The sequence below is a fragment of the Rhineura floridana genome, chromosome 1, assembly GCF_030035675.1.
Source record: "Rhineura floridana isolate rRhiFlo1 chromosome 1, rRhiFlo1.hap2, whole genome shotgun sequence".
Lineage (NCBI taxonomy): Eukaryota > Metazoa > Chordata > Lepidosauria > Squamata > Rhineuridae > Rhineura > Rhineura floridana.
In genome coordinates, this window is record NC_084480.1 from 232,436,200 (window position 1) to 232,463,725 (window position 27,526).

Consider the following 27,526-nt stretch of genomic DNA (forward strand, 5'->3'; position numbering starts at 1 on the left):
TTCCACCAAACAGCCTCAAACTCCCCATATGTCCCTCCAAGAACACCTCAAAGTAGTGTGAAACTTGGTTTAGATGCATGGTGGTTTTTAAAGTAATAGAGACCACAAAGTTCTATAAAACAGGATCAAAAGTTTATTAAAAGGATAAAAAATAGTTCTTAAGAAAAATCTTTAAACAGGACAAGAATACCTGAAAGATTGTCTCACCCCTTATGTACCCAGTCAATCACTGAGCTCTGTAGGTGGGGGGCTCCTGAAGATACCATCTCATCAGAAGATCTGTTGTGCACTACATAGGAAGCAAACCTTCAGCGCTGTGGCAGCTAGTCTTTGAAATGCAGTCCCCTTAAACATTGGACGGGCATTGTCTCTGTTGTTTTTTCAGCACCTACCAAAGACCTTCCTTTTTCAACAAGCCTTTTAAGTAGAGACCTTATCCCAGTTTGCATCTGTACTGAAATTGTTTTTATGTATTTTTTTCAAATATGTTTTAAAATGTTTTACAGGTTTTGTTTTTAAGATTTTTTAGATCTGTTTTATTTTAAAGGGTTTTTAGTGTTTTATTGTGTGTTGTGTGCTGCCCTGGGTTCCTTCTGGGACGAAGGGTGGGATATAAATGTAATAATTAAATAATAACCATTGATCAGAAGCACACAAAGCAATTCCCCAAATGGAGTAAAAGTACAGCAACCTAAATGTAGGGTTCAACACAATCCCATTTCCCCTCCAGCTATAAACTTGCAGTTCTTTTAATGCTGTTGGTATGTCACTCTTTATGCCCTTCTGGGTGGGGTATGTCCCTTTGTCTGAGATCCTCCTTGATCTGCTTTTCTTTCATCTGGTTCTCTTATATACCCTCTTGCTACATGGCTCCCTTACTTTACAGTCTTCAAACCCCAAGGAAGCTAGATGCATGTGGCCCTTTAGTTCAATCCAACTGTTGATATCCATGTCTTATTTCAGCCCTTAACCACAATCAAACTGCAGCAGAACGGAAACAACACTGATTGTGATGAGTACAGGTTGGAATGGAAATGGCTGCCTTCTTACATCCTTACTGATAAACCCTGTCATTCCCACTGTGGTCTCCAAAGGGAAGAGACATGGGGGGCAGGACATGGTATTGGGTGGCAGCATCTCCATCTTTGGAGCATCTTTGATCTTGGGAGATGGAATAGGCCTCACTGTCTTCCACCATTCTTCTTTCTAACTGAGGAAGGTGCTGCCAATGGACCTCTCCCATCTTTGAAGGAGACACCATTGAAGATGGCATCCAAAAGGACTGCAGGCAGAAGTAAGTGGGCAGCGCTAGTGATGGACTGTAACACCTGCCCCAAATCTCCTTGAAAATATCTGCCCAATTTATCTGAACACTGCTAGTTTTATTTGTTTACTGTCTCCCACATAGATTTAACTATCTCTTGTTCTGTCAAGTGTTTATTTAGGAGGGAGCAGTTGAATTTCCAGGTATCTCTTCACCATGGCATCTGTTATGAGCTTTACATGGGGCAGGTGAAATCAAAGTAGACTAGCACATGTGATATGGCACCATTCATGCACACACATAAACCAGCATGGTGAACAGAGAGATAACTTCCTGAAAGCATGAGTTTCTCCCCTCCCCAACACTAGCTTGTAAATACCAAACCAATTCCAAATTGAGCAGAGGAAAACTGGCTTCATTGCTAGTGTCTACCAATTCAGTCGAATAGCTTTAATATTAGAATCAGTTTCATTAGTCAGTACTAGTGAACTAGTACTGTGCACATTTGGAAATCTACACTAGAGGAATAAGCAGAGTTGAAGAGAAGTCAATTTTTCTATTTTAAAACTTATCCAAAGAACAATGTTATGTTATGGCAGAAGGCTTTATTGTTTTTATTTCCAGCATCACCTGGTGTCACCAGTATTCACTAGTCAGTAACTCTAACCAATTTCCTTTGAACCCAGTGTCCTCCAGTTATCAATGATACGACTCTAGACTCCTCTCTCTAATAGATTTGCTGTTTTATCTTCAGTTTTTGATCATGATATCTCTTCTAAAGATATGGTTACCACTCCTGTTAAGAAGGGGCATTTTGAATATATTACAGATAAAGGTAATGATGGCCCTGATGGCATAGGTAATTCAGGGGTTTCAGTTGAACACTGCTGCTTTTTAATTTCCAAAACTATTCAGTCTTTATGCAAATACATCCATGAGCTAAAGGAAATGGTATATAAAATGCACTTTCTTTTGTTGGCCCACTGAATCTGCCAGACAACCAAACTTGGAGGTTCATGAGGTGGCTGGTAGAAAGGAAACATTAGGACAGAGCAGAGCTTGGAAAAGTTACTTTTTTGGACTACAACTCCCATCAGCCCACTCCAGTGCCATGCTGACTGCGGCTGATGGGAGTTGTAGTTTAAAAAAGTAACTTTTCCAAGCTCTCGGACAGAGTACTGTCTACCCCTTCTACAAGGCTTATTCTAGCCAGGAATCAGGTCGTTTTGATGCTTACAGTAAGGGTCCACAGGGTATGGCATAACATATCCTCATTACTGTCAATCCTTGCTACCCAACTTCATTTGTTGGTCTGATCTGACTCAATTAACCTACCTTCCTTCATGTCCAGGTTTCAAAAGGATTTTTCTGGTGTTTAATACTCCCCAGCTCCCTTCCTTTATCTTGAGATCTAAGGTATCACTAGCTGTGGCTGGGATATTTCCTAAACAAGTGTTTAGGACTGAGAGTATTCTCTCCTTGTTTCACAATTGTGCCACCTTTCCAAGTAAGTCCAAATCTGCAGATTATTTTCATCATAGTTCTACCTCAAAGTATGAATATAAGTTACAAAAGGATAATGGATTGCCATTCACCAATTGGAGGTTTGAGCAGTTTGGGGGGTTCTATGCACCAGGTCAGAAGGCACTCAATGAGCTACTGGGGAAGAACAAAGAACAAGTACGAGTAGTGCTGTGACTAACGATGCAGCTGGGTCATAGCCAAAATGAAGCCCAGAGGCTGATGCGTACAGATGAGAAAGGAGAGTCCAGTGTTGTACAACACACACAATAGGAACATGGAATATGAGAAAGACAATAATGCTAGGAAAAACAGAAGGGAGTAGAAAAAGAGGAAGACCAAACAAGAGATGGATTGATTCCATAAAGGAAGCCACAGAACTGAACTTACAAGATCTGAACAGGGTGGTTCATGACAGATGCTATTGGAGTTTGCCGATTCATAGGGTTGCCGTAAGTCATAATCGACTTGAAGGCACATAAAAACAACAACATGCCCTACATGAGGGAGTTTCTAGGGTATCCAGAGCCTGCTGAGGAGGATCTTTTGAGCTCCTTTGGAAATCTCCCTAATGAAAAGCAGGAGGCTATTTTAGGTAGACTTGAAATCCTAAAGAGTAAACTAGTGTCTGTAAAGGGATTAAATCTACAAAATAACTTTCCTCAGGCTGAGTTACCCTTAATAACATTTTCTCCAGCAGGAAATATGAAACAAGCTGCTCCTTCAGTTAGTCAATCTTTACATCCTATTTCAGTTGGAGGGATGTCCTTACCATCTGTTGCTACAGTCCGTAACTCTAACCAATTTCCTTTGAACACCCATCCACCTGAGATAAACTGGAGAAGCAAACCTGTGAATTCACCAACTACTAGGAATTGGATGGCTATGTGATATGTGGAACCACATGAACTTGATTCACCCAATTCAGATGGGACTGTTAATCCAGCTATGCCTGACTTACAAATTTTGGAGTTCCTAAAGGACAACTGTTGTATTTTTGTTGACTGAGAGTGGGCTTTTGATTGTATTTTTCCCAACCCATGTTGTTGTTGTTATATGCCTTCAAGTTGATTACAACTTATGGCAACCTTATGAATCAGCGATCTCCAATAGCATCTGTTATAAACCACCCTGGTCAGATCTTGTAAGTTCAAGTTCATGGCTTCCTTTATGGAATCAATCCATCTCTTGTTTGGTCTTCCTCTTTTTCCACTCCCTTCTGTTTTTCCCAGCATTATTGTCTTTTCTAGTGAATCATGTCTTCTCATTATGTGTAGGATAACCTTAGTTTCATCATTTTAGCTTCTAATGATAGTTCTGGTTTAATTTGTTCTAACTCCCAATTATTTGTCTTTTTCATGGTCCATGGTATCCACAAAGCTCTCCTCCAACACCACATTTCACCACATTTCCCAATCCATGACTAAACCTTTTATCTAGAAATGTGGCAGGCTGGCATAATAAGTGCAATGATATTGATTTTTTTAACCCTTTTAACTAAATTTAAAATCATTTGTTTATAAGAGATATGCCTATTGGAATGTTTTCCCCAGGGCCATGGCTATAGATCCTTCTTCTATCCTGCCACTAAGAAATACAATTTTGGATGAGGTATGGGTGGGCTAGCTACTTTGATCTCTGTTGATATCAGAGGTTCTGTATCAGTATATAAGTTTAATAATAAATAATAAAAATAAATATTACCGAGCACCTACTGTAGAGATGCTTTTTTTCCAGTCTTGATAGAACTTCCCAATAGGACAACTTTAGTTTGCTTTAATACTTATTTCCTCCCTCCATCTTACCTAATTCTCTAGATTTATGGGCTCAGTTTGATAGTCTCTTGAGCTTCACTAGCTTCAATCACAGCAAGCCTTCTTATTATGGGTGACTTGAATGCAAGAATTGGGAATGGTTCCATCAAGCTTCCATTATCAGGACAGATGGATTGGGAAGATTTTTTCCCTTTTGGACAAATCCCTGTCACTAGGGATAGGTGCCTGAATCATCGAGGGAAGGATCTACTTAAGTTTATCTACAACCATAATCTTGTTATAATTAATGGCAGCTTCTGGGACAAGTTTAGAGGCAATTTTACTTAACGTTATTAACTTACGGGCAAGTGCTATTGATTATTTTATTGTTAACCCTTCTCTCCTTGTCTCTGTAAAATAAATGGATATTCTAGACCACACAGATAGTGACCATTAACCCCTTATACTTTTGCTAGATTTTAATATTGCTGATCCTTAGCCAGCTCCCTATCATAATTGGAATGGGAAATTTCTGGGGTATAGAAGACTGAGGTGGTCTCAATCTCTCAGTCTCTGACTAATATTTTGAGAGCTAAGGAGTTATTGTTTTGTTCTCATTGTCTTTTGGGAGAATCTACTCCCTTAAGTACGTACGAATGTAAACTACCTAAAACCTTTTTTAACTTCATCTTGAACTTCACATAAGAATTTCAAGCCATTCTCCTCATGGTTTGATGAGGATTGTCAGTGTGCTAAGAGAACTCTGGCTAAACCTTCTTGATGACACTTAAAGCTGAAAACAGAAGTAGCTACTCAACAACTTATTGAATTTAGATCATTTTATAAACACCTCATACATACAAAAAAAGAATGAACACAACAGAACTTAATGGGAGGCCTTGGGCCAAGCTACTACAGAAATTAACGGGTGTAAGTTTTCAGACATTGTTGCCCATGGCCTGGCTGAGGCAAGAGGGATTATTGAGGCCCAGATTCCAGTTGATGACTGGACCAATCATTTTACATAACTCTTCTTCAACTTCCTTCCCTCCTGTAGATCATAGAGCTCTCCCTGATTGGGATCCAGTAACCCTTTACACAGTTAAACCTTTGACTGATTTGATTAAACAAAATAAGGCCCCAGGTGAAGATTTTTTGCCACCAGAACTGTTTAAATCATTTCCTAACTGGTGGGTTCCTGTTCTTGGTAAATTGTTTACTGGGATTAATTTGACTTGTCTAATTCCTCCAGGTTGGGAACTATTTGTAGTTTATCCTATTTTCTAAAAGGGTAGCCCTTCTCTTTCCCAGAATGAGACCAATTAGTTTGTTGGATATCCCTCCCAGCTCCTGCTGGGAGGAAGGGCAGAATATAAATCAAATAATAAATAAATAAAATAATATGCCTCCTTTGTAGTTAACAAGCTACAGGAGTAGGTCTCCTTCAATTCTATTTTGTGTGAAGAACAAGCTCGTTTTAGGAACTCTTACTCCATCATTGATCATTGCTATACTTTGTTCCATCCTATTGAGAAAATCTTTAAAAACAATTCAAGACTCTATGCAGTGTTTGTTGACCTTTCATCAGCTTTTGACTCAATTGATAGAAATCGCTTGTGGACCAAACTGCATGCTCTTGATATAGATCCTAGGCTGTTGATGCTGCTTCAAAGTTTGCATCAAGATACTATAGCTAAAATCAGAATTGGCAGGACTGGTCTCTGATCTGACCCTATCCCAATTAAGAAGGGTGTCAAACAGGGAAGCATTCTGGCTCCCCTCCTTTTTAGTCTTTATATTAATGATCTGGTCAAATTGCTTGGGAATTTGGATGCATGCTGAGCTGCTATAGGAAACAGGAAGGTCAGTATTCTCTTATACACAGATGACATGGTTATATTATGTTTGACAAGGGGCGGCCTGAACAAGCAGGTGGATTTATTGGCTTAATATTGTCAGCAGGAACAGCACAATGTCAATTTCTCAAAAACTAAAGTAGTCATATTTGGTAGATCTCTTATATTTAATTGGACAATTTTTAATAATCCTATCTGACAGATAGTTGTAAAGCGGTAGAGGCAACAGCAACGGGCGATGGAGCCCCACCGCCGATGGCTTTTATAGGGTAATAATCTTCCCTTGGTTGATGGTTACAAAGCATGGGAATGCACAGAAAACACAGGGGAATCCCCCTCCCTTTTATTATGCTGCCTCCCTTGTTATTTGACTGGGACTTGGATGCCAGTTATCGATGTGACCCAGGGACCTACATACATCAGGCCGCCGCCACCACCGCCTCTTGTGGTGGAAAGCACCGGGCCAGCTGGAGCCGGGGAGGAACTGCGGCCTCTCGGCGGGCCTGTTGTTGTGGCCTATCCTGGAGGACGTTGGTTCCTGTGATGATCTTTTGGCATTTTCGGAGGCAGTTTGGAGGCCCGGGAAGCGCCCCTGCAGCGGCCGCCACCATTCCATACAACCTTCATCCACTTGCCTGATATCGGTGGCGTTTACACTCTGGCCCCTTCGCCAAAGGCTTCTCTAAGAAGAACTGCTGTTAGTTTCATTTTTGAGAGGCTGGTTGTTCCGCCCCTCTCTTCGCTGGAACTGCTAGATGCTGGGGTTGGGGGAGATGCCAGTTTTTGATCTTGTAAATGGACTATCTACCATACTGGTTTTATGCCAGGGTGGGAAGACTTACACCAGGAACTCCTATCTCTAGTTACACCTCGGACCATACAGGCGAGAAGCCTATTAGTGAAACTAAGAGTTGCCTCTACCTTGTTGCTTAGTTATCATGTATTGTTACAGTTCTTATTGTTTGCTTTCTTATATTCTGTTGTTTTATATGTTTTGTTATGTACATCGCTCAGAGTGGCTGGTAAATCCAGGCAGATGGGCGATTAATAAATCGAATAAAATAAATAAATAAATAAATAAAATCATTTTGCTATTTAGGAGTCCATGTAGCAGCAAAATCCTTTTGCAAAGTTCATCTGGATGCTATTGTTGCAAAAGGAAGACATCTTGTTGGAGCTATCTTCAAATTTTTACACTAAGGGTGGGAAATTTGTTGTTCCAGCCCTAAACATTTTCTTGGCTAAGGTTGTCCCCTCCATGTTATATGGTGTAGAGCTTTGGGGGCTTAGCCATTCATTAGTTCATGAGTTGGAGAAGGTTCAAAGCTACTTTTAAAAGAAAGTTTTGGGCCTACCTGTTGGTACTCCAGCTGCGCATGTTCATGCAGAAGTGGGGTGGCCTTTGGTTCAGGCCAGAATACAGGTTCAACTACTAAATTTTCATAGTAGAATATTAGCTTTGCCACCCTCTCACCTGGTCTCCATAGCTTATTATCACCCTTAGATGCTCAAAAGCAAGTTGTCGTTTTACGTACACTTGTCAGAGAATTTGATAGTGAGCTGACTGAGATTCAGTTACTGTCTAAATCACAGTTAAAGCTGTTTGTGTATAGGAGAGCTTCTTTAGCTGATATGCTAAGTATCCATTCTTCAAGATTTTCCAGGCTGTACCCATGCTTTAAAACACATCACCAGAAAGCTAACTATTTAGAGGTAATTGTTTTAGCTCCACATAGAATTGCCTTTACTGAGTTAAGGTTTAATGTCGTGCCTTCCACTTTTCTTTAAGAAACATCCCTTTGAACACCAGTTTTGTGTGTTTTGTAAAACAGCTGTAGAGGATGTTGTTCATTATACTACCCAGTGCCCTTTATACAAAAATCCCTGTGAGAAATATCTGAGTTTGGTTGTAGGAAAAAAATTGTTACACCAAGTGAGTTTGTGTGCTTTTTGCTATTGGACAAGAAAAAATTACATCTCAGTGCATGTTTCCTTATTTGCACTGGCAGCCAGGAAATTAAGAGCTAAATCTTAAATCTCAGCTTTGATTGATTTATGTTTGTAATGACATATTGCTAAACAAATAAAATGAAGAAGAAGATGATGATGATGACTCTAGCAGATCAATGATCTTTGGGAACCAGGGAATTGGGCAAACCATATAATCCAAAGTCTTTGCTTTTTAAACTTTTTGATCCATTTCTCCATGCTTCTTTCCCTAGATTACTTTTAGAAATGGTATATGTCAATGTTATTCAGTTAAGTTATTGGAAAAGGCCTGCCCTACTATCTACCCTCCGTGGCGTAGAGAGGTAAGCGGCGGTAACACAGCCGAAGCTCTGCTCATGGCTGGAGTTCGATTCCAACGGAAGGAGGAAGTCGAATCTCCAGTAAAAGGAGTCGAGGTCCACTCAGCCTTCCATCCATCCGTGGTCAGTAAAATGAGTACCTGGCATATGCTGGGGGGTAAAGAAAGGCCGGGGAAGGAACTGGCAATCCCACCCCATATAAACGGTCTGCCTAGTAAACGTTGCAAGATGTCACCCTAAGAGTCGGAAACGACTCTCACTATAAGTGCGGGGACACCTTTACCTTTACTATCTAACTGGCTGCTTTGCAAGTCCCAGGGACTTGCTGTTTTCGGTGAGAAGTGGCAACTAAACCTGGCCACAATATGAATATACATGTGCATGAACAGTGTGAAAGAAGGGCCACCACACTTGTAAACCAGAGATGGGGAGCCTATGGCCCTCCAGCTTGTTGGACTCCAACTCTCATCAGCCTTAGCCAGAATGGCCAAAGGTCAGGGATGATGGGAGTTGTCTTCCAACTTCATCTGGAGGATCTCGGGTTAGCCACCTCTTATATAAATGTTTGTAGCAAAAGCAACACTGAAAAGTGGGAGAACAGTGGTCATAGGCAACAAAAGAAAATGAAAGGTTTTACAGATTTAATGAGGAACAGGTTTCTGTGAACATTTTCATTTCTTTTTAAAAATTCTTCCAGCCATCACACATACCAAAAGCTTACATAAACTTCCCTTCCCTCTCACTTTGTTTTTCCAAGCAGCAAATACATGAAAGTTTGGAACACAGAGGAGCAGCAGATAGCATTAATGAATACTTAATGTGTGGGTTCTTTAAAATAAAATTGAAGCCCTAGGTAATGGTTGGTTGAATTTTAAAGAACTGATTCATACAGAGAAGATTCCCCTTCTGAATTACCAAGGTCAGATAATTAAGTGAGAAAATCCTTTCCTAATCCTTCCCTCCAAAGCCTTGTAATCCATTCAAGACATTAAACATTACTGGATTAATGGCTGTTAATGTCTGTCTGCTCCAGCTCCATGTTTGTGTTGTTCGATCATACAAAAGAGAAAACACCGAGAGGTCAAAAGAGGGCAATTGGGAAGAATCTTTCTTCAGAGTACATTAAGGGCTACAGTGTAATGCATTATAAAAAGCCATAGCTCTTTACTCAGAGAATTACTGTAACTGCCACACTGGATTGGTCTTCATCATTGTTCAGTTGTGTACATGACATGTTTTGGCTCAGAAATGGAGGAATCACATCATTGAAAAAACCTACTACTACCTTTGGGCCATAGCAGAAAATATCATTAAAAGAGCCTGATACAGAACTGTTGATTTATGAGCAAGGACTGTATATTTTTTTATTAAATATTTGGGGGATTGTGCTTGCCTACAAAGCATGGGGTAGGGTGTTAGGCTCTTTCTCATCATGGCAACTATCAATACTAGAAGTGTTTTGGATGTTTGGGACAATTATTTACATGGATTACTTGCTTGCCCTGAATAGCATGAATGGGTTGGTGGTGACAGCACTCTTGATTCTTCTAGTTGGCTAAGCTTTCTGTCTGTTCAGTTTCCTAATGCCCACATTTATTTATTGTTACATTTATTCCCCACAAGGAGCTCAAAGTGGCATACAAACATGGTTCTCCCCCTTCCACTTTTATCCTCACAACAACCTGTTTTGCCAAATGCCTATCACTGATCAGGCACAAAGCAAATCAGTTCAGACTTTCAGGAGACAATGAACAAGTGGTGAAGAAGTTAAAGGATTTATTAAGAAAAGCTGTGTACATTAAGCTGCTGTTTGCAAGCAATAAAACACTAAAACAAAACTTCTGGCTAACCAGTCTCTGCCTCCCCCCCCCCATGCTCTTATCTTATATTCATCACTGGCTGGAAGCCTCACAAACAGCTGGTGAGGATTCTTCAGTCTGGAAACTCTGCTTGAAACTCTGTCTTTCCTGATATTATCTTGAGTCTCCTGAAACCTTTTGCTGGATGTTGCTTTGAGGCTTTTGAGATCCCTGGAGGCTTTTCTTTATGGTACCTTGAGGCTCCATCTCCCCAGTCTAGGGGTCTTTTATTTATACCCAAAAGACCCGCTGGGAGGGGGCACCTTATGAGATCATTATTTTCCCAGCACCTAGATTGCTGGATTCTCACACAGGTGGCCTTTGTTTATCTTGCCTGACCCTGAATCTGCTACCATCTGGCCTTGGAAATGTTTATTCCCAGGTTTTGCTCATGCCCTCAATGAGCTCATGGGCATAACTGCTTTGTTTCTCTGTTTGCTTCTCTGACTCTTGTTCACATAAGCAGGGTGAGAACATTTATAAACTAATTAAGCTCACTGTCCCTTCAGAGCTTGAGAAAGCCATAAACAAGCCCACCTGGCAGAGCAGGGGTGTGAGACAAGCTGATTGTTTCGGTTAACTGAAACCTTTCCCAACTGCTGTTTTTGAACACAGACAGAGTGAAACATTTCTTCAGAAATATTCTTCAGACTCCAGTACTATGACAGTATGCAAAAAGCAATAAGTACCCCAATAAATCAGGGATATGAGGCATGGATTATGGGACAGGGCTATGCACATGCCATCCTAAGCCTCCTCGTACACTGAGATACTTGTAGAGATATGTGGTACTACACAACCTTGTTAGGCTAAGAGACAGTGAGCTTCATGGCTGAGTGGGGATTTGAACCCTGTATTGCCCAGGTTCCAGTCCAACATTCTAACCACTAACCAGTGAAGTTCCTCATGAAGTATCAGCACTACACCAGATTGAACCCTCCTGTTCTTGATCCAGGGCCAGATCCAGGGCATGCTCCAGGGTGGATTGGGGGGGTCTGTTCACAGCCCTGCTAAATAGCCCATCTCCATGCAAAGATGGTATCATCTGCATGCAAAGAGTATATTCCACTATTCTTGCTTAATGTCAGCAAGTGTATTCATGGCAGGAGAGTTGGCAGGAGGGGTCAGCATCATTAGGTGCTTGGCAATACTCCCAATCCAACAAAAGATGCAATGCCAACCCTGCTGTTTCTCTTTGTTGCTATTGTTTCCTGTTAACCAGTCTACTCTAAGCAAATGAGCAGTGACGAGAGCAAAGAAGAATGAACATCATCCTCCACTTGCCTTATACTCTCATGTAGTAATAGCAGTAAGGAGGAGGTAGAGCTACTTATCCACAAACTTCCCAGACCGGGAGACATCACTGCATGGTGCAGGTGAGAACTGAAGTAGGGACCACAGGTTACACTTTAAGTTACTATACATCATTTAGCACCATCCATATTATTAGGCTGAAATTGTTGTTGTTATTATGTGCCTTCAAGTCGATTATGACTTATGGCGACCCTATGAATCAGCGACCTCCACGAGCATCTGTCATGAATCACCCTGCTCAGATCTTGGAAGTTCAGGTCTGTGACTTCCTTTATGGAATCAATCCATCTCTTGTTCGGCCTTCCTCTTTTTCTACTCCCTTCTGTTTTTCCCAGCATTATTGTCTTTTCTAGTGAATCGTGTCTTCTCATGATGTGTCCAAAGTATGATAACTCAGTTTCATCATTTTAGCTTCTAGTGATAGTTCTGGTTTAATTTGTTCTAACACCCAATTATTTATCTTTTTTGCAGTCCATGGTATGTGCAAAGCTCTCCTCTAGCACCACATTTCAAATGAGTAGATTTTTCTCTTATCTGCCTTTTTCACTGTCCAACTTTCACATCCATACATAGAGATTGGGAATACCATGGTCTGAATTATCCTGACATTGGTGTTCAGTGATACATCTTTACATTTGAGGACCTTTTCTAGTTCTGTCATAACTACCCTCCCCAGACCTAGCCTTCTTCTGATTTCTTGACTATTGTCTCCATTTTGGTTAATGACTGTGCCGAGGTATTGATATTCCTTGACAAGTTCAATGTCCTCATTGTCAACTTTAAAGTTACATAAATCTTCTGTTGTCATTACTTTAGTCTTCTTGACGTTCAGCTGTAGTCCTGCTTTTGTGCTTTCCTCTTTAACTTTCATCAGCATTCGTTTCAAATCATTACTGGTTTCTGCTAAGAGTATGGTATCGTCTACATATCTTAAATTATTGATGTTTCTCCCTCCAGTTTTCACACCTCCTTCATCTTGGTCCAATCCCGCTTCCCGTATGATATGTTCTGCGTACAGATTAAACAAATAGGGTGATAAAATACAACCCTGTCTCACACCTTTCCGATGGGGAACCAATCGGTTTCTCCATATTCTGTCCTTAGAGTAGCCTCTTGTCCAGAGTATAGGTTGTGCAACAGGACAATCAGATGCTGTGGCACCCCCATTTCTTTTAAAGCATTCCATAGTTTTTCATGATCTATACAGTCAAAGGCTTTGCTGTAGTCTATAAAGCACAGGGTGATTTTCTTCTGAAATTCCTTGCTCTGTTTCATTATCCAACGTATGTTTGCAATATGATCTCTGGTGCCTCTTCCCTTTCTAAATCCAGCTTGGACGTCTGGCATTTCTCGCTCCCTATATGGCAAGAGCCTTTGTTGTAGAATCTTGAGCATTACTTTACTTGCATGGGGTATTAAGGCAATAGTTCGGTAATTACTGCATTCTCTGGGATCCCCTTTCTTTGGAATTGGGATATATATTGAAATCTTCCAGTCTGTGGGCCATTGTTTAGTTTTCCATATTTCTTGACAGTTTTTTGTCAAAATTTGTCAGATTCAGTCTCAGTAGCTTGTAGCAACTCTATTGGTATGTCATCTGTTCCTGGTGATTTGTTTCTTCCAAGAATTTTAAGAGCAGCTTTCACCTCACATTCTGAAATTTCTGGTTCTTCATCATATGGTTCCTCCGTGAATGAATCTGTCATCCTGTCATCTCTTTTATAGAGTTCTTCAGTGTATTGCTTCCATCTTCCTTTTATTTCATCTTGGTCAGTCAGTGTGTTCCCCTTATTCAACATCCCTACTCTTGGTTTAAATTTCCCTTTCATTTCTCTAATCTTTTGGAATAGGGCTCTTGTTCTACCCTTTTTGTTGTCCTCTTCTATTTCTATACAATAATTATTGTAATAGTTCCCTTTGTCCCTACATGCTAGTCTCTGTATTATTGCATTTAGGGTTCTGACCGTTTTTCTATCTCTTTTTGCTTTTGCTTCCCTTCTCTCTTTAACCATTTTAAGGGTTTCTTCAGTCATCCATTGAGGTCTTTCTCTCTTTTTAACTAGAGGTATAGTCTTTTTTGCATTCTTTCCTGATAATGTCCCTGACTTCACTGCATAGTTCTTCTGGTTCTCTGTCAACTAAGTTTAAAGCCTCAAACCTGTTCCTTATTTGAACTTTATATTCTTCTGGGATGTTATTTAAATTGTATTTTGGCATTACAGTTGCTTTGTTGTTCTGCTTTAGCTTTACTCTGATTTTCGATACGATCAGTTCATGATCTGTACTGCAGTCTGCTCCTGGTCTTGTTTTTGCAGAAAGTATGGAACTTCTCCATCTTCTGTTTCCAATTATATAATCAATTTGATTCCTATATTGACCATCTGGTGATGTCCACATGTACAGTCATCTTTTTGGTTGCTTAAAAAATGTGTTGGCAAGAAACAAATTATTGGCTTCACAGAATTCAATAAGTCTTTCTCCTGCTTCATTTCTGTCACCTAAGACCCATTTCCCCACAATTCCTAGTTCTTCTCTGTTCTTTCACTTTTTTGTCCCTCTTTCCTGAATGTTATATTTAAGATTCACAAACCTGAATATATTTAATGTAATATTTCTGAACCAACATGTCTCTTGATTAGCCATTCAAATGATAACAACATATATCCCAATGATGATCTGAAATCAGCATTCTCTTCAATAGTTTTCTTTTTCAACTCAGTACTGACCAAAAAAATAAAATAACATTCCAATAGCTTTACCATCGTGATTCAAGTGAGAGTTTTCACACTGCAAAGCCAGTGTTCTCAGTCAATCAAGAGTCAGTTTCCAGGTAATACAAGAAAAATAATCACTTGTCCCAGGAATGTAACACACATCATTTTGTACGCTATGGCAGGATGTGCTTTCACATCCTCATATGAGCATGAATACAGAAATAAAAAATGTCACTGCCAAAAATTAGACTGCATATTATTAAAGATGAAATCTCACACAGCAACTGGCAGTCTATATAACTCTAGAAATGTGTTGGGCTGACTCTTTGTCATGAACTTCCAATTTGTGTCTGTTATTTTTCAGTTCAAAAACAAAATGTTATGTCGTACATTCTGCAGAAGAAACACCAATTTAAACCTTCTTTTTACTGGCAAATTGAGATAAAATTTCTGGTTTTAGACTGTCAAGTGAAACTATCAAATGCAGAAAAATACACAAATGAAGTTTCCTACTTTTATTTATTTATTTATTTATTTTATTTATTTCTTAAACTTATATACCGCCCGACTAGCAATAGCTCTCTGGGTGGTTAACATAAAATACAATAAAATTACAGAATCTGATACAACAAGCATATAAAAACTACACAATCTAAAACCAAGTTACAAACATTTAACTAAGATTAAAATGCCTCAGAGAAGAGAAAGGTTTTAACTTGGCGCCGAAAAGATGATAGTGTCGGCGCCAAGCGTACCTCCTCGGGGAGACTGTTCCACAATTCGGGAGCTGCCACTGAGAAGGCCCTAGATCTCGTCACCACCCTCCGGGCCTCCCTATGCGTCGGGACCCGGAGGAGGGCCTTCGTAGTAGATGGAAGTGTTACTGAATATCAGTGCTTGGAAACATTACTTTTTAAAACTACAAGTCACATCAGCCCCAGTCAGCATGGCCACTGGTCCAGTTTCCTCTTGGTGTCTCCCCCCCCCATTCATTATGCTTCTTCTAGGTTTTGCATGACTATACCATAACTTTAGTAGACCATAGTTTACGAGCCGGTTCGTATCAGGAGAGGCGTTCCGACAGATATCGTGGTCCCGCGCTGTATAAGGCTTTATAGGTTAACACCAACACTTTGAATCTGGCCTGGAAGCATATTGGAAGCCAGTGCAGGCGAGCCAGCACAGGTGTTATATGCTCAGACCGCTTAGTTCTTGTTAGCAGTCTGGCCGCCGCATTTTGCACTATCTGTAGCTTCCGAACCGTCTTCAAAGGTAGCCCTACGTAAAGCGCATTGCAGTAGTCCAAACGCGAGGTTACCAGAGCATGTACTACTGATGTAAGGTCCTCCTTACTCAGGTAGGGACGTAGCTGGGCTACCAACCGAAGTTGGTAGAACGCATTCCGTGCCACCGAGGCTATTTATTTTCAGACTTTTATGCCTGCTCTAGAGAATTCAAAAGGCTTCAAATACATTATTTCAGTAATAAGATCTCTCCAAGATAACTCCAAAATATCCCTCAAATTATCTTCTGTTGATGGGAGACTGAGACTATTAGCAGTATCCTATGACCATGTAGGTTGCACTCCTAACCATGCCTACTCAGGTGTAAGTCCCACTGAAGTCAGTTAGGACTGCAGCCTTGATGAGTTTGTGGCAGCAGCAAGATTTGAACCAGAGGCTACAGTCTTCAAAGTCATGAAGTTTGTTGAAGATTGTAGAAACACTATTGCAAATGACTTGGGAGTTATGATATACATGTGGTCACTGCTGGAAAGTCTGCATCTTATCTTCATGTATGATGCACCATTATTGTGCTGTCAATGAAGGACAGCAGGGGAAGAGAAATGAGCAGCACTGGGACACCATGGAACACATTAACCAATGTTACTGGGAGAAAGACTGGATGAGATACAGGGGTGCTTTTTCCAGAACCACCCCTATGTCTCCTGTAACATCTAGTTTTTAACTTCAGAAATTCTGAAATAATTCATGAAATATCTTTTATGATGCATTAATTTGTCTGCAATGCTCATTGTGTTCCTCGAATTCTGTTGTAGCCTTTTCAGAATGTGATGACAAAAGCATTAACTCTAATCTGTCAGAACTCTCCAAGCAACGTGCAGTAAAAGCCTTTATTACCTGCTGAGTACATTGCCTCAAATGTGACACTGCTGAGAGATAAAAGCAACCCTTTTGAATACAGGACTGCTTTCCTCACTTTATCTAGGGTCATAAAAATCAAGCCAAGCCACGTGGTCTGCATACATCTTCTATGTGCAGTGGATAATGATGGAATGGCCTAGAAAAAGGAAGTTTCAATCATATATTGGGATATAGGAAGCTGCCTTATACTGGTCCATTCAGCTTAGTATTCCTACACTAACTGGCAGCATAATAATATAACTGGCAGCATTATAATATATATAAAATTGCTGAAAAAGAAAATAAAAAGATATGTGCATGATCTAAGACCTCTGTGGACATGCTTACCACATGTAAAGGCTACATGTGCACAGGGCAAATGAAAATGGTCCTGCTAAGCTCCACCCTCTCACATCACTATGCCCATTGCTCTCCACGAGTTTGAGGGCGAAGAGTGGAGCCTCCTCTACCTATGGACGCTAGCCATGCGAGGTTCTAAAACATGTTGGGATTCTGTACAAGGAGCAAAGGCACCCCACTTTAGATTTTGCCCTTGAATTCATTGATAGCAGCGGGCACAGTAATGCAGGGGATGGTTAGCACACTCATCCCCTCTCATTGTACTCGCATGCAACTTCCCTTTACACACTACAAGCATTCCTGAATAGGGGTCTAGTTATACCCAACAAATACCAGCCATCTACAATAACAATGCTTCACATATTATAGCTATTTTCCTGTGCCTTCAAAGCATTTTACATCATTATGATCCACACCAAAACTTGTAAGATAGGTTGTTATATAGATTTCTTACCCAGCCTTCACCATGAGGTTCCAGGGAGGGCTACAACAATGTAAAAATACAATATTAAAAACGGTTAAAATAGATTGCAATCAAGAGATTAGGGTGGATCCTAATATTGTGTCAAAGGCCAGGGAAACAAGATGCATCTTCAGCATATGATGAAAACTACATAATAAAGATACCAGACGTATCTCTGTAGAGAGGGAATTCCGCTTTTTAGGGGCTCCCACAGAGAATGCCCTCTTCTGGGCTGCCACCCCCTGAATTTCTTAGGTCAGTAGAACTACTCAAAAGGGTCTGTAGGGAAGGAGGCGGTCTTTCAGGTATTTGGAGCCTAATCCATTTAGGGCTTTAAACACTAATGTAAGCACCTTCAACTGGGCTCAGAAATGAAATGGCAACAAATGCAGCTACCCAAAAATTACCCAATAATGTAGATGAGACACCCAGAGAGTTGATCCCATAAGGCCATCTGATGAGTTCAGTTGGTGGCAAAAGCCAGTGCTGAATTGTAGCTTAGTCTCCAGTTAGCCAACATGCTATGCATGCATTCTAATATGTAGCAAAAGGTACATCCAATTGTTTTGGCAGTGGTGAGGAATCTTGAGATTAGGCCCACCAGGTTTCACAGGTTGGCCCAACAAACTGTTTTGGGCTAGCCACACCAATCTTTTCCTGGCCTGATGTAATATATGAGCCAGGCATGAGGAAGTTTAAGATGCAGATTGAAATTTCAAGCCATAGCAAAAGGGGGAAAAAAATTCTTCCTTTGCAGGCAAAATGCAATGCTTTTAAAATGTGGTGCCTTTTTCTTTCCTTTGCAGCTGAAGCTTGAATTCAAGGAAGGGATTCAAATGAAAAGTCAGGGATGCAAAGGAACAAACTTCTTTTGCAGTCCCAGTTTGAACTTTCAATGACCTGATGTCACATGGGGTCAGGTGATTGACAGGTGGGGCCCTACCTACCTGTCAAAGTGTCTTGTAGAGTGTTGGCCAGTACCCCAGAGGGATCCAGCTCACTATCCATGTGTTTATGGCCCAGATGGTCATTGTGATGCATATACAAATGTATCTGTTTTGACTGCCTGTTTCCATAATGAGATTTTCCTTGCATGATCAAGACCACTGTGTGTATCATTTCTGCTGCTCTGTCTTGTACCTGCTTCTGGAGGTGCCTCTTTAGTAGTTATGATGTTGGATCCTCTATGCTTTTGCCCTATGGTTATCCCTATTTGTCCTCTACCATCACAGAAACACCTTCTGTAAAATTCATGCTGAACCAGTTTTGAACATAAACTCGTTGTTTTTCACAAAACACTCTTACTAATTTTGTCCATGGAAATTTCACTTTTTCTGGGGAAATAAGTATGATGGCACTATTTACATTTGTGTCAGGCCCAGGATGTGACTCAGGAACCAGACCAACGGCTGTAGTTAATTCATGTTTTATTAGGGTAATGTCCAAACAAAGACTGCGTTTTCTCATGAAGCAATACAGGGATACAGGTCCTGCGGCATTGGGAGAAAGTTGACAGAGCAAGGGACTTCTTCCCACCTGTTCTTTAAGAAGGGGCCAAACGGGCGCGCAATCTTTCGCTCCTCCTTAACTGCCCCTCAGGTACTGCCCGCCTTCCCCCCTTCTCTCCTGTCTTTTCAGCTGTCTGCGTGTGCGCGGTGAGGGGGGAAGCATCACCCCCTCCTCTTCTGAAGTTTCCGATTCCAGGATGGGGGATAGGGGAGGGGCTGATGGTAAACTGCCTCCCCGCTTTTCGGCTGTGAGCAGCCCTCCCTCTTTCCCCTCTTGCTCTGAGCCTGAAAGAGGGGGAGGCGTGAGAATGTCCAGGGAGGGCTCAGGCTCCCCGTTGCTAAGCGACCTTATCACTGGCAGTTCCTCTGTTTCGTCTTCGCTCCAAAGGGGGGAAGTTCCTCCCCCTTCCCTCTGCCATCCATCCGAATACTCTTCTCCCAACTCTCCGGGATCCAGCTCCCCGGGATTGGGACCCCAGCTCTGCTTTCCGACAATTTTTAAGCAAAAGAAAATCATTATAAAATAATTAGAAATTCTGGATTAGAGACAGGTAGTTGACCAAATATGTTTTTTCCCCATAAAAATGAAACAAACAATGTGGTGAGCAGATGAAAACCATGATAATGTACAAGGATACTTCTTGTGAGGAAAGGTGTCTTCATTATTTACTAGCTTCTCTAAAAATAAAATAAAAATGTATCAAAGTTGTTCCATGTCACAACATTCTTGTGGAGAGAGGTTAGTTACAAAAACTATGTTTTATGAACAGAGCAGAAATGTACAGTAGGGCCCCACTCATACAACAGGTTAAGTTCCGGACCCCCGCTGAAAATCGAAAACCGCCGAAAAGCGGAACTCATTGAATAGAATGGTGTGCAACGCCTGAAAACTGCCGTAAAAGCAGAACAAGCGCCATATGAGTGGGGCTTTAGTCTAATTGCATCTAATTGAGACCACCGCATTAGTGAAGCACCGTAAAGTGAAGTGCTGTAAAGTGGGGCCCTACTGTATTTAGAAGATGCACAACGTAGCATAGCTGTGTATTGGACTATTTGAATGGTTTCATAAGTGAAAAATGAAAAAAGTTTAATACAACGTCTGTATATTAAGGGAGGAGCCACATCTCAGTAGATGTCAGGAACTGCTGACTACTGCTCCATGTGTCAAGCAGTGTCACTGCAGCTTCTCAAGGAAGAATCTTTCAGACTGACACTGCCCTCCTGGACAGGAAGTATAAGAAGACTTCAGGTCTTAAGTGGTTGTACTGTAGGGAACACATCAGCTACTTGTGTCAGAGGAATTACGGTCTACATTGATATGTCTGGCACACATCAATGGATTATTAGAACTAAACAGAGACTGAGAGATTGCATTGGTGGCTAGGGACGGACTCTCAAACTGAAGAAGCCATAATCATGTGTTACTTGCCAGTCACATGATAAAACAGCAGTAACTCATGCATTACCATTATAGCACTCCTAGCATGTTCCACTCCTAGATTCTGCATGGGAAAAGATCACAACCAATATTGTAGGACCTTCTGATGCTGCGTCCATTGATTGTTATTGGAAATGGAAATGGACTGCCTTCAAGTCGATTCTGATTTATGGCGACACTATGAAAAGGGTTTTCATGGTAAGTAGTATTCAGAGGGGATTTACCATTGCCTTCCTCTGAGGCTGAGAGGCAGTGACTGGCCCAAGGTCACCCAGTGAGCTTCATGGCTGTGTGGGGATTTGAACCCTGTCCTCCCAGGTCGTAGTCAAACACATTAACCACTACACCACACTGGATCTCCTTTGATTGTCATTATCCCCCTAATTATTATAGTAATTATCTTAGAGTAGCTTTTACATCACAAATTACTTCTGCTGTTGTGATTAAATTTCTTTACACTGTTTTTAGTAGGGAAGGGGATCCTAAATGACTGATTTTGGGTAACCGCTCGGGTTATTTCATTGGAATTTGAAACCTTTTTAATAGAACAAAATGTTATACATAGCAGATAATTAATGTATTACTCATATGCAAATGGGGAGATTGAAAGGTTTAATAGAAGTTTAAAAGACAGTTTGGAAACAGCTCAGTTAGAAGGACAAGCATGGAAAGAGACTGTTACAATTTTTTTCAGGTATCTGGAGCTACACAGCATGCAACAACACAGAAATTACTGGCAGAATTATTGCATGGGAGGGAGATGCTTATTACATTGAATAGTGCTGGAGATTTACAATCTAATCCTCCGAATCTGTCATGAAGGAAGTTGCTGAGGAAAAGAAAGCTGATGTGTATAGAGACCAATGCTGGAATGCTAAGGAACAACAATCTGAATGCGGCTCTTTTGTTCATGTTAAAAAAGTGGAATGTTGTGGAAGGGACAATGTAGATTTACATCTCCTTGCAATGTTGTTGAAAGAAGAGGCCCTTATTCTGAGAGTTTCCTGAGAAGATTCCCCTTTGTCACTTAAAACATTCATAGTAAGCCTTCTGCTATCTTCAGCCTTTCCTCCTGCCAGTCTCAATTTTATTTACCCTTGCAGGGTAAGTTTAAGGTTACATTCAGATGTGGAGTTTATTGTGTTATTTTTTCTGGTTATAATGCTAGTGCTTTTGTCCTGATTTCCGATGTTCCTTTTCACACTGCAGTACCAGTTGCAATATGGAACTGTGGTTTTTCATCAATATATCACCATGCCATGCTAAATTTCATTCACACCAGTAGGCATGTATAATGGGACTCTCCAGAAGACCCACTGTAATTTTCAGGAGATAGTGTGGTGTATGCAATATTCCTGTAAGTGCCTGTCTCTCCTTTGAGTGTCCTATATGCCTAATCTTTCTCATGGCTCCCATGAGAAAGTTTAGAGAGTATAGGACAGGCAGATGCAAAGAATAAACTAATCAAAGATGGTCAGCCACATCTGTGAGAATTATTATACTTACTTAATTAATTAATTAATCAATTAAATTTATATCTCTCCCTTCCTTTCACTATGAGCCCAGGACGGCAAACAAAAACACTAAAACACTCTAAAACACCATAAAACCAGGCAAAATATATTAAAATACAACATCTTTAAATATTAAAACATCTTTTTAAAAAAGCTTTAAAAACATGTTAAAAAGCAATTCCAACACAGACGCAGACTGGGATAACGTCCCTACTTAAAAGGCTTGTTGAAAGAGGAAAGTCTTCAGTAGGTGTTGAAAAGATAACAGAGATGATGCCTGTCTAATATTTAAGGGGACAGAATTCCAAAGGGTAGGTGCCACTACACTAAAGGTCTGTTTCCTGTGTTGTGCAAAGCATACCTCCTGATAAGATGGTATCTGCAGGTGAGCACAGTGATCGACTGGGTATATAAGGGGTAAGATGATATTTCAAATATCCTGGTCCCAACCTGTGTAGGGCTTTCTACACTAAATCCAGAACCTCGAACTTGGCCCAGTGGCTAATGGGCAGCCAGTGCAATTCTTTCAGCAGCTGGGTGACATGTTGGTGATACCTTGCCGCAGTGAGCAGTCATACCACAGCATTTTGCACCAGCTGCAGCTTCTGGACCAACCTCAAGGCCAGCCCCATATGGAGCGCATTACAATAATCCAACCTGGAGGTTGCCAGTGCATGGACAGCAGTGGTCAAGCTATCCCTGTCCAGAAATGGTCACAGCGTCTTACCAGCCAAATCTGGTAAAAGGCACTCCTAGCCACTGACATCACCTGGGCCTCTAGCAGCAAAGCTGGATGCAGGAGCACCCCCATACTACGAACCTGCTCTTTCAGAGGGAGAATGTAGCCAAGACACAGGTGTGGCTGAATGTATTAGAACTTATGATAGTAAAATAGTATTAAAAGTCCCAAGGATCATGATCATGCCCAGCCCTTGGTGCACATCCTTTATTGGAGTGGGGTTCCCAGTAACTGGAGGGACATAAGGCCACTGTACCTGTCTGTTCCTTTCCATTTTTCCCTTTATACTGTTAATATCTTGTGCCTCCCTCTAAATAAAACCTGGAAAAGGAATCAACCTGGTATGTCTTATTGCCTTGTTCTAATCCAAAAGGCCTCTACCTCTGGCAGAACAGCATGATGTCATACAACAATAGTGGATGTCATTGGGCGTGTCACCCCTCCCCCCTTTATGCACAGATGTTCTTTTGTGTGCCAGTATACTGCCCCAAATTTCATTACATGAGTGGTGGTAGTCTGATTCCAAGAAAACAGTGGCAAAAATAAAACACCAAACATTTGCAATTTTACAGGTTAACAGGGGTTGCAAACAGATTTTTTTCTGGAAGCAATTAACATGGAAATGATTGCTACACTTTCAGTTGATTCCACTACATTTCCAGATATGGGTTTTACGCAGAGCTTGGAAAAGTTACTTTTTGAACTACAACCCCCATCAGCCCAATCCAGTGGCCATGCTGCCTGGGGCTGATGGGAGTTGTAGTTCAAAAAAGAAACGTTTCCAAGCTCTGCTTTTACATCATGTGAAAGATCACATCAAATGCTAAAATTAACAGGTAAGGAAATGTCAGGAAAATGGAATAAAATGTTGTCTGAATGCACTTAAGAAAGGAGAGGAAGAGGAAAACAGGTGGCAGAAAAGCTTGGGATTGGGTGGGCATTGGGGTAACCTGATTGTGATCTGAGTAAAATAACAAGGAGAACAGTTTGGCTTAGCTCGTTATTTGGCTACGTTTTCCAAACTGAGCAATTCATTTCTGAGTCTACTCCTAAAATTCTGAACATTTATCTCTAAGCAAGGCTGGGCAAGGCCTCTGCCTGAGAACTTAGAATGCTACTGATGGTCTGAGTAGGCAATACTGGACTAAATTGACGCATACTCTTGACTCACTGCAAGGCTGCTTAATATTTTCATATTTCAAATGAGAAAAAATATATGATGAGGCCAAGGAATGAGTTAAGATGAAGACAAGCTGTGAGCATTAGCATTGTTCAGCTGATTATGCACTGTAATTTGATTTGTATTTTTAAAGTCTTACTTTAGAAGCTGCCTTGTGGGGACTTGGTCCTGAAAAGTGCAATGATTATGACAATGGTACTAAAACCCAATCTGAACTCTATGGAAGATCCTGGGTTAGAGAAGATTTTAAACCTAGTTGAGCTATGCTTTTGATGTTTAGGAATCCTGCTCTAAGCAGCTTACATTCTAAATGTTGACACTGAGGCGACAATGAAAGTAGAGGAAAGAAAGAACCAAAAGGAAAGAAGAAAATAACTGGAGATGAATGCAAGCAACATAACCTGTTAATAAGATGTAGCTCACTGTATTTACACATGGATACAGGTAGATGAAGAAATATTCTTTGTACCTAAGAGGCAATCAACAATATTAATAGTATAATCTTTAGAAGCTTTTAGTTCCCAGCTAAAATAATATTCTCTATGCCATCCATTTCTTTCTCTCTTCTTTTTCTGTAATTAATTTTTATTGATTTTGTTCCCAGTAGCTGATCACATCATCTCCTGAGTCACTAGCTTTGAGGGTTTGAGTACTTGTTTTTTTCTTCTACTCGGTTATCACAGGCACAGCCAGCAGTAAACAGCTCTGTGGATTCCCCTCCAGGCTATGTGCCATTGGTCATATTGTTCCTTGTCATCCTGCTTTCATCAGAGGCTTATAACTGCAGGCTTAGAAATATATGTTCCTTTCACAGTTAGATCTCTCTTGCCTAATCCACATCTGCAATGACAGGAAACCATTATAATTGTGATTTTCTTCATTTTTTTGGTGACATTTAATACATTGACATTCTTAACATGACTTCCATGGACTTCTGCTGCCAAGGAGAACAAAAACAGTGACTATATACAGTAGTGTAGTGGTAAATTCAGAAGTGCAGGGTCCCTTCATGTTAGTCACAGCCATGCCTCCTTTTTTTGCTGCTGGGTTGAGATCCTTTTTACACCTTCTCCTACAACATTCTGATTGGCTCCAATCAGCAGGAAAGGACAAGGAAGCATGTTAGAGGACTCTTCTCAGTGGATAACACATTCCCCTTTCATGCTGATTGGCTCATAGGATGCTGGAGACATAGGGACCCTGCTGAGACCCTGCTGTGAAAAAAGTAAGGGGTCTACAATCCCCCGCGACCCTGGACAACTACACCCCTGGCTATATAATGTATTTCCTGCATATATGACATGACATCTGTGGTGGCTATGGCACAAATGTTAAGATTTTTGTATGGCTGATGTGAACTCCATGTTAGATGCTTAGCAGAATCCTTAAATCAGACTTTATTGATTCTATGAGAATGTTCAGAAAATGCAACAGCTAAACACCATTTCTAGATCCTGTTTAAGTTCAAGGAAACACATATACTTTGTATTGATGACATTTCCGCGGGAGAAATTTGGAATATAAACATCCTTATTTTGAAATGTCAAACATTAGCAAACCCTTCCAAATATAGACCAGAGCTCATATTGGCTTATACTTGTCCATTGCCACCATTGTCACCACCAGGGTGGTGCGGCAGGTGTGGGCCGCACCGGGTGACACCCCAGACGGGGGTGACACCCAGAGCTGCCCCCCTAGGCACCACCAACGAGAGTCTTTGCGTGGCATGCTGGCTGCCTTCCTCGGCTGTTAGAAGTTGGAAGCAGCGGCAGACAACGAGGCGGTGGCGCGCTCCTGGACCCTGTTGTTTGGCCGCACACGCGCTCAGTCGTGCACTCCTAGAGGCCGCGCGCACACGCTCCGCCATGCACGCAATCTCTCAGAGACAGAAGGCACTGCGGGCCACACTGGGTGACATCAACCCTAGTCACCACATAGCTCTCTCTTCCCAATGTACCAAACTGTGCTGCTGCTGTAGGAGTGATGGCAGCAAAGTATCTCCCACTCCTCCCCTTCTCTGTGGAGATCTATTTCATTTATTTTTATTTATGTAAAAAATTCTACCTCACCATTTTAATGTTTATAGAATTTGCATAAAAGGGTGGCTTACAAAAGCTAAAAATTACCATATAACCCCCCAAATCACCAGTAATATCAAACAACAGAGGTAGCCAATGTGGTGCCTGCCAGATGTTGTGGACTACAACTCCCATCATCCCAACCATTGGTCATGCTGGCTGGAGCTGATGGGAGATGTAATCTAAAACATCTAGAGGGCACAGTGTTGGCTATCTGTCACACAGAATACAACAGAAGCAGGCATAGCAGATGAAAGCTCAGGCTTCAAATAAAACATTATCAAAGCCTGTTGGATGAAAAGTCACTCTTTCCTAACCAGTGGAAGACAACCAAGCGTCTTGGAACAAGGTGTTCTGTAACACTGTCTTGGAGCAGAGAGAAAGACCTCTGCACCTGATCTTAGGTAGCAGACAGGTTGATACGGGAATAGTTGGTCAGGTATGCTAGACACAAGGGATTTAAAGGTAATCACAACACTTTGAATTGTACCTTGAGTGTATTGACAGGCAGTGCAGATGTTGCAGTATAGATGTAGTATAGTCCCATGGGCAAGAGCCCACCAACACCCTCATTGCCTTATTCTGTAAAAAGAAAAGCTTCTGAAGACTCTTTAGAGGTAGCCCCAAATTAAATTGCAATTTAACTAAGGCATGTGTTACCATAGCCAGATCTTATTTCCTCATGAATGGGTGCAGTTGGCACACCAGCCTAAGTAGGGCAAACACGCTTCTGGCTGACACCACTACCTGAATCCAAAATTGGTTCTTCAGGGTGAGTACTGCTCATTCCAAAACAGTTTGATTCCCAATTTCCAGATTTCATATTTCTCCTAGCTAGGAACACATCTGTTTTGTCTGGTTTAATTCTTATTTTGTTAGCCTTCATCTAGCCCATCAATGCCTCCAAGCACTGACTCCAGAACCCCAAAAGCTTCCCTGGAATTAGCTGAAAAAGGATGAACAGGGCTGCATTTCATCAGAGTATTGATGACAACACACTCCAAATCCCTGGATAATCTCTCCCATGTAAAAGTTAAACACAAGAGACAAAATTGATCCCTGAGGGGCACCATTCATCAGGAGTCAGGAAACTTTGGCTCTCCACTCCAAGCCCCATCAGCCCCAGCCAGAATGGCCAGTGGTAAGGGATGATGGAAGATGGAGTCCAGCAACATTTGGAGGGCCACAGATTTCCCACTCCTACTATACATAAATGGCCAATGCACCTAGCAGGAGTTCCCAACATCAGCTTCTAAAACTGACTCCTGAGAGCACCAGAACCACTGTGAAATTGTGTCTCCTAAGCCTGTTCCAGTCAAGGATACCATGGCTGATAGTTTCAAACCTCACGAAGTGGTCCTACAGAACCAACAGGAATGTACTCCTCTTCTCTAGTCCCCAGAATAGATTGTTTGCCAAGGCAACCAAAGCTGCCTCTCTCCCTCACTCTTTTCCCCCTTCATTCCAGCACCTACAATGCTGCAGAACAGCAAACATGACATAAGGAACCC